Source organism: Cucurbita pepo, chromosome LG13 (assembly GCF_002806865.2).
Source record: "Cucurbita pepo subsp. pepo cultivar mu-cu-16 chromosome LG13, ASM280686v2, whole genome shotgun sequence".
Classification (NCBI taxonomy): Eukaryota; Viridiplantae; Streptophyta; class Magnoliopsida; order Cucurbitales; family Cucurbitaceae; genus Cucurbita; species Cucurbita pepo.
The window spans coordinates 3,594,616-3,605,005 of NC_036650.1; positions in this window are offsets into that span (position 1 = coordinate 3,594,616).

Here is a 10,390-nt window from a genome sequence, read left to right on the forward strand (position 1 = left end):
AACTTTCTGGATCGTTTCGGGTAATCGGGTTCGGATTTCAAGTGGACCGTATCCATCAGAGAGTAATGGGCCGGGCAGTTTCTATGGATCGTAAATAGCCTGGCCCAATCAAGCTCCAACAGAAATTGGCGAAATACCCTATTTCTAAAAGGGTAACCATTTTGAGATCCAATTTACACAAAATGTTCATATTCTAATATGAATTCAGTTTATTTCTAATTACAATGGGTCCATTGGGTGACATTAATTGCAACATCTTATGATAATTTGAACGGCATTTCTTTACATCTTTAAAATTTATCTTATATGATTAATGTCTTGGTTCATATCATTCGACTTTGGGTTATCTCTATGGCACCTACCCTACATCCACTCCTATCCGCGACCAATGTCTAGTCATTACCTAAAAAACATATGAAAACTAGAATGAGTATAAAAACTTACTTGTAACTTCTTAATCGTCCCTGATTGATGTTAGGGTACCATACTCTAATCTTGACCATAATGCATAACATGAGGAACGCACGAAGCTTTGAGCATAGGTTAAGATTGAGTTGTTCACTAACCATAGGATCTTATAAGTCTCTTAGAGGAATATCTAAAGGACAAGAACCAAGAATCCAAGACTAAGAACTCAGAACCTTAGATCTAAGTTACAAGGCCAATAGGGATCCTAGGTTGTGAAGTAAAAGTGCTATGATAAGAGAGACAGTTTTTATTAAAGTATTACGACAAAACCACTAAGTAGAAGAAGCCACGGGATAACGAGAGAATGAGATGAGGGAGAAGTACCCTGAATTCTTTCCGGATTAATGTACTCTTGAAGTCCAAAGTTTGGGTATGATGTAACCATAGTTTTTTTTTTTAATAAAAAAAATTACCTATTTCCCCTACAACTACAACTTAAATAACTCCAGCCCACGTAGCAACTGCTAGACTAGCCCAACGATCTATGCAATCCAACCTAGCAGCATGACAATGGCCCAATCAGCCGCCAACGACCCAACTTTTAGACTTGCACCAATCCTCTCTAGTGACCCGACCCACGACTAATTCGACCTTTGTGACTTCCTCTTCCATTTTGGACCATTCTAGAGTTGTTTAACCCAGTAGCATGCTCATGGCCCAATCAACCGCCAACAACCCAACTTCTAGACTTGCACTGACCCCATCTAGCGACCCGACCAATGACCTAATCCAACCTTTGTGACTCTGTCTTACCATTTTGGACCATTCTATAGTTATTTTTGACTTTATCGTAGGCAATTAAGGTGAGTACAAAAATTGTTTGATATTGTTGAGATATGGAGCCTGATGCCTAGATCTGATAGAGATATATTTGGAAGATATTTCGTAAAGATATATATGGTAGATATTTGGTAAAGATTTGATAGAGATATATTTGTTAAATTATATCTCGTAGGTTTAAATCTTTGGAAGGTAAATTGAAACCACATATATATAACCAATTAGGCAATGCTCTCAAAATGTACTTTTCTTCATTCTCTCTATTCTCTCTTGTTGTACATATATGAAGTCCTCAATAAAACCTTTAGCCAATATTCCTCCTTGTATTTTCTCTCTTATGTTCTCTATGTTCATCTTGATCGAGTGTATGCGTTGTTAAGTGATCCTAACAACTAATATCAGAGCTAACAACTAGTATCGATCCTAACAACTAGTATCAGAGCGAGGCAAAATTCACCACGATCTGTGAAGATGGAAAGTTCAAAGATTGGAATTGAAAAGTTTGATGGATTCGATTTCAATTTTTGGAAGATGCAGATTGAAGACTGTTTGTACTAAAAATGTCTTCACGAACCCCTGTTGGGGTTGAAGCCGGATACTATGACCACGGAGCAGTGGAAGCTCAAGGATCGTCAGGCCTTAGGGTTGATCTGGTTGACACTGTCAAAAAACGTGGCGTTCAATATTATTAAGGAGAAGACAACGTCAGATTTGTTGAAGGCGCTGTCGAATATGTACGAGAAATTGTCGGCTATGAACAAGGTGTATTTGATGCGAAGGCTGTTTAATCTACAAATGTCCGAAGGTGGATCGGTTGCAGGTCATATAAACGAATCCAATATGATTACAAGTCAATTGAGTTTGGTGGATATTAATTTCAAAGATGAAATTAAGGCATTGATTTTGATGTCATCTTTACCCGAGTCGTGGGATACTGTTGTTGCCGCAGCAGTTCACGAGAATCTGATAAACTGAAGTTGGATGAAATTCGAGATGTAGTTCTTAGCAAAAGTATTCGCAAACGGGAAATCGGAGATTCATCAGGCAATACTCTCGGTGTTGATCGAAGGGGAAGAAGTAAATCAAAGGGCCCAAACAATGGGCGATCAAAATCAAGAAACCGAGAAAAATCTCCAAACAAACCAAACGTTAAGTGTTGGAGTTATGGAGAAAAAGGTCACTTTCGGGCAGATTGTATAAAGAGGAAGTAGAATCACAAATCAAAATATGACGATGATTCGATAAATTCAGCAGAAGATATTGGGGATGCTTTAATCCTCAATGTGGACAGTCCGATTAAATCTTGAATTTTGGATTCAGGTGCATCTTTTCATTCGTCTCAAAATAAAGTTTAGAAATTTCAAGTCTGGAAATTTCGAAAAGGTGTATTTTGCCGACAACAAAGATTTGAAGATCGAAGGAAAATGGGATGTCTGCATAAAAACTCTGGCAGGAAAGTAGTGGACATTAAAGAATGTCAGATATATTCCTAGTCTCAAGAAGAACCTGATTTCTATTGGTCAGTTGGATAACACAGGTTATGCATCAGTTGCCATTAGAGAATGTCAGATATATTCCTAGTCTCAAGAAGAACCTGATTTCTATTGGTCAGTTGGATAACACAGGTTATGAAACGAGTTTTGGAAGAGTTTGTGGAAGATTGTGAAGGGTGCTATGTGTTGTAAATTGTCATATGATTTTATTTGGTTATTTGGATTAGATTTGATTGGTTATTTGGATTAGATTTAATTGGTTATTTGGATTAGATTTGATTTGGTTATTTGGATTAGATTTAGTCATACCAGATTTAGTTATATATCGGGATTTGATATCGAGATTTGGGAGAGTTTTGGGTGTCACATTGTATATGTTGAGTGACATATTGGTGAGAGTCTTTGTAGTGTGATAGTGAGGTATTCACTCGTAACACTTTGTTTATTAGTGATTGGTTGCTATCCGTGGATGTAGGGGAACTTCTTCTCTCTGAACCACGTAAATATCTTGGTGTCTCTTTGTGTAATTTCGTTCATTGGTGTTGTGAGTACATTTGTTCCGCTTTCGATGCACAACAAGTGGTATTAGAGCTTGATTGTGGTATTTGGGGTATTGTGAAAATTTTGGCCTCATCGACCACTAGACGTGCTCACAATCGTGGTTATTTTCTTGAAAATGGCAGAATCATCTGGAATTAAATCACGGCGTGGATCGAGATTTTTGAGTTCTAATCTCGAAGTAGAGAAATTTGATGGAACCAATAATTTTGGTGTTTGGCGAGGCGAAGTTAGCGATTTGCTGGTCATGCAAGATCTTGATACTTCTCTCCAAGAGGTGATGCCTAAAGACATGACAGAAGCAGAAGGGACGAAATTAAATCGGCAAGCTTGTGGAATTATTCGATCCTGTCTTGGCAAGGACCAGAAATATCCATTTATGAAGGTAACCATGGCGAAAGAACTATGGGACAAGCTTGAGGCGAAATATATGCAAAAGAGTGTGGAAAATAAACTCTATTTGAAGAAGAAACTCTTCCGTTTTGACTACAAGAAAGGTATCTCAATGGCTGAGCATTTGGATGATTTTAACAAAATCATCACTGATTTGCTCAATCTTGATGTTAAGATTGATGATGAAGACAATGCGTTGTTGTTATTAAATTCTTTGCCGGAATCCTACGAGTTCTTAGTAAAGACTCTACTACATGGAATCACTAATATTGATTTTGAAGATGTTTCAAATGCCTTAATAAATAATGAGATGCGAAAGAAGGAAAATGAGACATATCAAGACTCTAGCTCAAATGTTCTCACTGCTCGTGGAAGGACTTCTACTTGGCAAAGGAGCGAATGTGGAGAGTCCCGATCAAAGTTGAGAGGTAGATCTGATAATTGGAGAAAATTGATTAAAAAAAAAATGAGTGTGCATATTGTCGACAAAAATGCCATTGGAAGAGAGATTGACTGATCTTAAAAGAGAAGGGGTCGAAGTCCAATGTGGTTAGAGATGACAACACTGATACAGATGATGCCTTGACAATCTCCCTATCAGTCAGCCAAACCAGTGAATGGATTCTTGATTCTGGGTGCTCCTATCATATGTGTCCTAGCAGAGAGATGTTTTTGGACTTCAAAGAGTTCAATGGTGGAGTTTTCTATATGGGCAATGATAGTACTTGCAAGATGATGGGAATCGGCTTAGTACAAATCAAGATGTTTGACAAGGTTATACGAAAACTCAATGATGTGAGGTATGTCCCTGACTTGAAGAAAATTTTGATTTCCCTTGTCGTTTTGGATGCGAGTGGTTATTGTATCATTTTGAAAGGAGAGAATTTGAAAGTAATTCGTGGAGCTTTGGTGGCAATTAAAGGAACTAGAAGAGGTAGCATATACTACCTCAACGGAACCACAATAATTGGGCATGCTATTGTGGCAAGTTCGAAAGAACAAGACATATCGAAATTATGACACATGAGACTTGAGCATGCTAGAAGGCACTACAGACATTGGTGAACCAAGTAGTCCTTAAGCATCCCACAACTGGTAAAATTGATTTTTGTGAACATAGTATATTTGGTAAACAAAAAAAATGTGAAGTTTTGTACATCTATACATCAAACAAAGAGCATTTTGGATTATGTTCACACTGATATATGGGACCCCACGAAGAATTTCTCATTGGGAGGAAAGAGGTGGTTTGTCACCTTTATTGATGACTACTCGAGGAGAGTTTGGATGTATCCCATGAGGCACAAAAGCGAGGTTCTCCAAATCTTCCTAGAGTGGAAGAAAATGGTAGAGAATCAGACAAACAGGAAAATCAAAAAATTGAGATCAGGCAACGGTGGAGAATATACTTATGATCCATTTCTTAAAGTATGCCGAGATGAAGGGATCGTTCGATACTTCACTGTTCCTGGTAAGCCACAACAAAATGAAGTTGTTGAGAGAATGAACCAGACATTAATAGAGAAGGTTCGATGCATTTTGTATCAAGATGGATTGATTAAGGCATTTTGGGCTGAGGCTCTCAGTTATGTAGTTCATTTGGTGAATCGTTTACCTGTTTCTGGAAATGGTGGAAAAACTCCGCTTGAGGTATGGTCACGTACTCCTGTTAGTGATTATGATAAATTGCATGAGTTTGAGTGTCCTGCTTATTATCATGTGACAGACTCAAAGCTGGATCCTAGAGTAAAAAAAGCCAAGTTTATGGGCTTTAGCAAAGGCGTGAAAGGCTATAGGTTATGGTGTCCAGAAACAAGTAAGATTGTTAATAGTCGAGATGTGACATTCGATNTAAAAAAAGCCAAGTTTATGGGCTTTAGCAAAGGCGTGAAAGGCTATAGGTAGTTGGTGCTTTGATGTATGCTATGGTATGTACTCGACCTGATCTTTCACACGCAGTAAGCATGGTGAGTCGTTATATGCATAATCCTGGTAAAGAGCATTGGCAGACTGTCAAATGGATTCTTAGGTACATTCTTGGTACTATTGATGTTCGTATTAAGTTTCAAAAACAAGAAATGTTTAATCTTGACAACCTTGTAGTTGGTTATGTGGATTCTGATTATGCTAGTGATTTGGATAAGAGACGATCTACTATGGGTTATTTATTTACTATGGCTGGTGGACCTATTTGTTGGCGTTCAACATTACAGTCTACGTTGCACTGTCTACCACCGAAGCAGAGTATATGGCAGTAACGGAAGCTTTTAAAGAAGCTATTTCGATGCATGGTTTGATCAATGACTTGGGTATTTTGCAAGAACATATAGATGTGTTTTGTGATAGCCAGAGTGCTATTTGTTTGTCAAAAAATCAAGTCCATCATGCTCGTACTAAACATATTGATGTTCGTTTTCACTTTATTCGAGAAATTATTAGTGAAGAGGACATTCGTTTATTAAAAATTGGAACTGTTGATAACCCTGCTGATATGTTGACAGAGGTGATCGCTCGTGAAGAGTTCTTGCATTGTTTAGATTTCATCAACGTTGGAAGAAAGGAGTAGTGCGTTGACGTGGTAGCAGCCAACTGAGTTATCAACTTGGAGATCTTTTGACAAGGTGGAGATTGTTGTAAATTGTCATAAGTTTTGATTTGATTTGGTTATTTGGATTAGATTTGATTTGGTTATTTGAATTAGATTTAGTCATACCAGATTCAGTTATATATCGGGATTTGGGAGAGTTTTGGGTGTCACATTATATTTGTTGAGTGACATATTGGTGAGTCTTTGTAGTGTGATAGTAAGGTATTCACTTGTAACACTTTGTTTATTAGTGATTGGTTGCTACCCGTGGATGTAGGGGAACTTCTTCTCTCCGAACCATGTAAATATCTTGGTGTCTCTTTGTGTAATTTTGTTCATTGGTGTTGTGAGTACATTTGTTCCGCTTTCAGCGCACAACACTATAGTGGTAGGACGTGGCACAAAATCTGGAACCTTATACACCACTGCAGGGTGTATGAACATAGCTACTGTTGCTGAGAGTGCTTCAAATTCAAGTCTGTGGCATAATAGACTTGGACATATGAGAGTTAAAGGAATGAAGATGCTGGCTGCGAAAAGAGTTTTGGAAGGTCTGAAATTTGTTGATATGAGTCCTTGTGAGAACTGTGTTATGAGCAAACAGAAACGAGTTAGCTTCACAAAGACTGCCAGAGAATTGAAGAAAGATACCGGGACAACGAAGCAAGTGGGAGTTGAGGTTGAGTTGCTGAAAGATTCACCGAGTGATGTTGTAGCGGATACTCAAGAAACTCATGAGAGTGTTGCTGAGGAACCAGAGGTGAAGCAAGTGGAAGTTGAGGTTGAGTTGTGAAAGATTCACCAAGTGATGTTGTAGCTGATTCTCAAGAAACTCCCGAGACTGTTGCTGAAGAACTAAAAGCAGAGCATGTGACACCTGAGCATGTGTTGAAAAGATTATCCAGAGCCATCAGAGTACCAGGTAGGTATGTGTCTTCTTTACACCATCGGTTGCTGACTGATGAAAGGGAACGAGAGCCCCTTGATGAGGCCCTACAGTTGGAGGATACAACCAAGTGGGAGCAAGCTACGGATGATAGGATGTTTAGGCTTCATAAATGCGTTGCTCTTTCATTTGCTGAGACTGAGTACGTGGCATTATCTGAAGCTATAAAGGAGATGATATGGATGACAGACTATCTAGAAGAATTAGGCAAGAAGCAGCGCGAGAAGATTCTTCATGTAGATAGCTAGAGTGTCATGCAGTTGGCAAGGAACCCGATCTATCATTCAAAGACAAAACACAGAAGGTGATACCATTTCACCATGAAGTTAGTGGAAGATGGTGATGTGTTTGGAGAAGATAGAGGGTGCAAGGAATCCAACAAACATTTTGTGTTGATGTTGGAACATTGAGGTTGTGCAAAGCCTCAAGTGGTATGGTACAGATTGTGAATGAAATTCTTGGTTGACTGGATCAGTCTCAAATTGGGAGATTGTTGGGGTTGACTGGATCAGTCTCCAAGTGGGAGATTGTTGGGATATGGAGCCTGATGCATAGATCTGGTAGAGATATATTTGGAAGATATTTCGTAAAAATCAGATAGAGATATATATATATATATGGTAGATATTTGGTAAAGATTTGATAGTGATATATTTGTTAGATTATATCTCGTAGGTTTAAATTTTTGGAAGCTAGATTTAGTAAATTGAAACCATATATATACCCCATTAGGCAATGCTCTCAAAATCTACTTTTCTTCCTTCTCTCTATTCTCTCTTGTTGTACATATCTGAAGTTCTCAATAAAACCTTTAGCCAATATTCCTCCTTGTATTATCTCTTTACTGTTCTTTGTGTTCATCTTGATCGAGTGTGTGCATTGTTGAGCGATTCTAACAACTGATATCAGAGCTAACAACTGGTATCGATCCTAACAACCATTAGACAGATTAAGCCCTTTGACATATTCTAACTCGATAATGTGGGCCCATATAGGTTGAATCGTGCTCCAAGGGTAGTTTCAGACTAACACCAATGATAAGATAGTAACTTCGGCTAGGTCAACCAAGTAAGTAACTTCACTGTTGACTTGATTGGACAAATTGTGTGACATGTGATGATATGTGCCTCGTAGCCCTTACATGTGTCATGATTATGATTGTTTTGACATGTACTATGATGTGTTATGCTATCTTATGCTATGTTATGTCATGTTATGTTTTCCTATGTGATGTCATGTTATGTTATGTCGTGTTATGTTAAGGGAACACTTTCTTGCTATCAAACATATTCTTTGCTAACTATGTTAAGAGAACACTCTACTTTGGTCTTACCTTTCGCTTATCTACTATTCCTAGTGCGCTAGTGACTTATTGGGATACTGACTGGGCCAGTTGTCCCAATACTAATCATTCTACATTCGGCTATTCTATTTATCTCAATAACAATCTCATTTCTTGGAGTGTCAAAAAGCAACCTACTGTCTCACGCTCCAGCTATGATTCTAAGTATCGTGCTCTTGCCATGAATGTTGCTGAACTTTTTTAGCTTACACATCTTTTGCATGACCTCAAGGTCTCTATTCCACAGCAACCTTTACTCTTATATGACAACAAAAGTGCTATTCTTTTTAGCTCTAATCTCGTTTCTCACAAGTGGGTCAAACATATTGAATTAGATTATCATTTTCTTTGGGAACTTGTTGTCGCTGGCAAACTTTGCACATAGTATGTACCTTCTCATCTCCAAGTTGCTGACATCTTTACAAAAAGTGTTTCTCGGCCTCTCTTTAAATCTTTCAGATCCAAGCTTCATGTTCGTTCAAATCTAACGCTCAGCTTGCGGAAGGGGGGTGTTGAGGATATTTAGCCTTGAATTATGGTTTAACATATGTATCATATTTGACCATTTATTATAGGCAAATATCTTGTATGATTGAGGATATTCAGCCTTCCATGACGTTTACCATAGGTACCATATTTGACCAATTATTATAAGTAAATATAGTGATCCATTTATGGTTCTTTCCATTTGATTTTGTAGATGATTATAAATAGAGAACTTTCACCACCATTTAGGTGCAGTGGTTTTAGCAAATATTTTTAGGCTTGATTGGACGAATTGTATGATGTATGATGACATGTGCCTCATAGCCCTTGCATGTGTCATGATTATGATTGTCTTGACATGTGCTAGATGTGTTATGCTATGTTATGTCATGTTATGTTTTGCTATTTCATGTCATGTTATATTATGTCATGTTATGCCATGTTGTGGAATTATATTTATGATTCGTTGATTCATGTTGCATAAACCTCCAAAAACCAAGCCAAATAAATTATGTTAAGTATGAAAACTATGATATGAATTATGTATGCATGTTTCATAGCCTTCATTATGGTATAAATGAATAGAGAGGCATGACTTGCATCACAAACTTAGCTATGGGGATCTCATGCATTTACATTGAGATACTTTCTTGTTTGACTAGTACGGACGTTTACCTTACGATATTTATGTTCACCATGACATTATATGGGTTTTTCCGCTTCGTTGTGTCTGGTAGCATGAGCTTATGCTAGATCAACGAGTCAGGGTCAAGGATACGTATATGAGCCTGTCTGGTGGGTCCATGTACACTTGTGTGGGTAGTGTGTAAGAAAGTACTAGATATCCAACCATGCATTGACAGGAAAGCAAAGCCCAAGACCATGTCATGATGTTTTTATGAAAGGATAAGTCCCACCATATTGCATGTGATTGCATTTTTTGACTCCAACAAAAATACGAAGAGTTTGCTTACACCAACAACATGTTAATTAAACTTAGTTTGAAAAATATGTCAATTTTATTTGGGTCCAAATCTTTAGATGAAACTGTTGGGAGTAAACTTAAATTAAGGAAAGAATGAAGGTAGTTTCTATTTTTAGTTAATGTGGGTTTTAAATGTTGGGTTTTATGTCCTACAACTCATAGTTTATAAACAAAAACATATTCTATTTTCAATAAAGTTATCATTGTTGTTTATTCAGTAAAGATTGTTATTGAATAAAGTTAACTTTACGATCATTAATCTAAATCCAATAAACTAAAAACACTCTGGCTATAGTATGATTACTTGAATTATATGTAGAGACATAAGAGTGGATCAAGTTCAAGTATATAT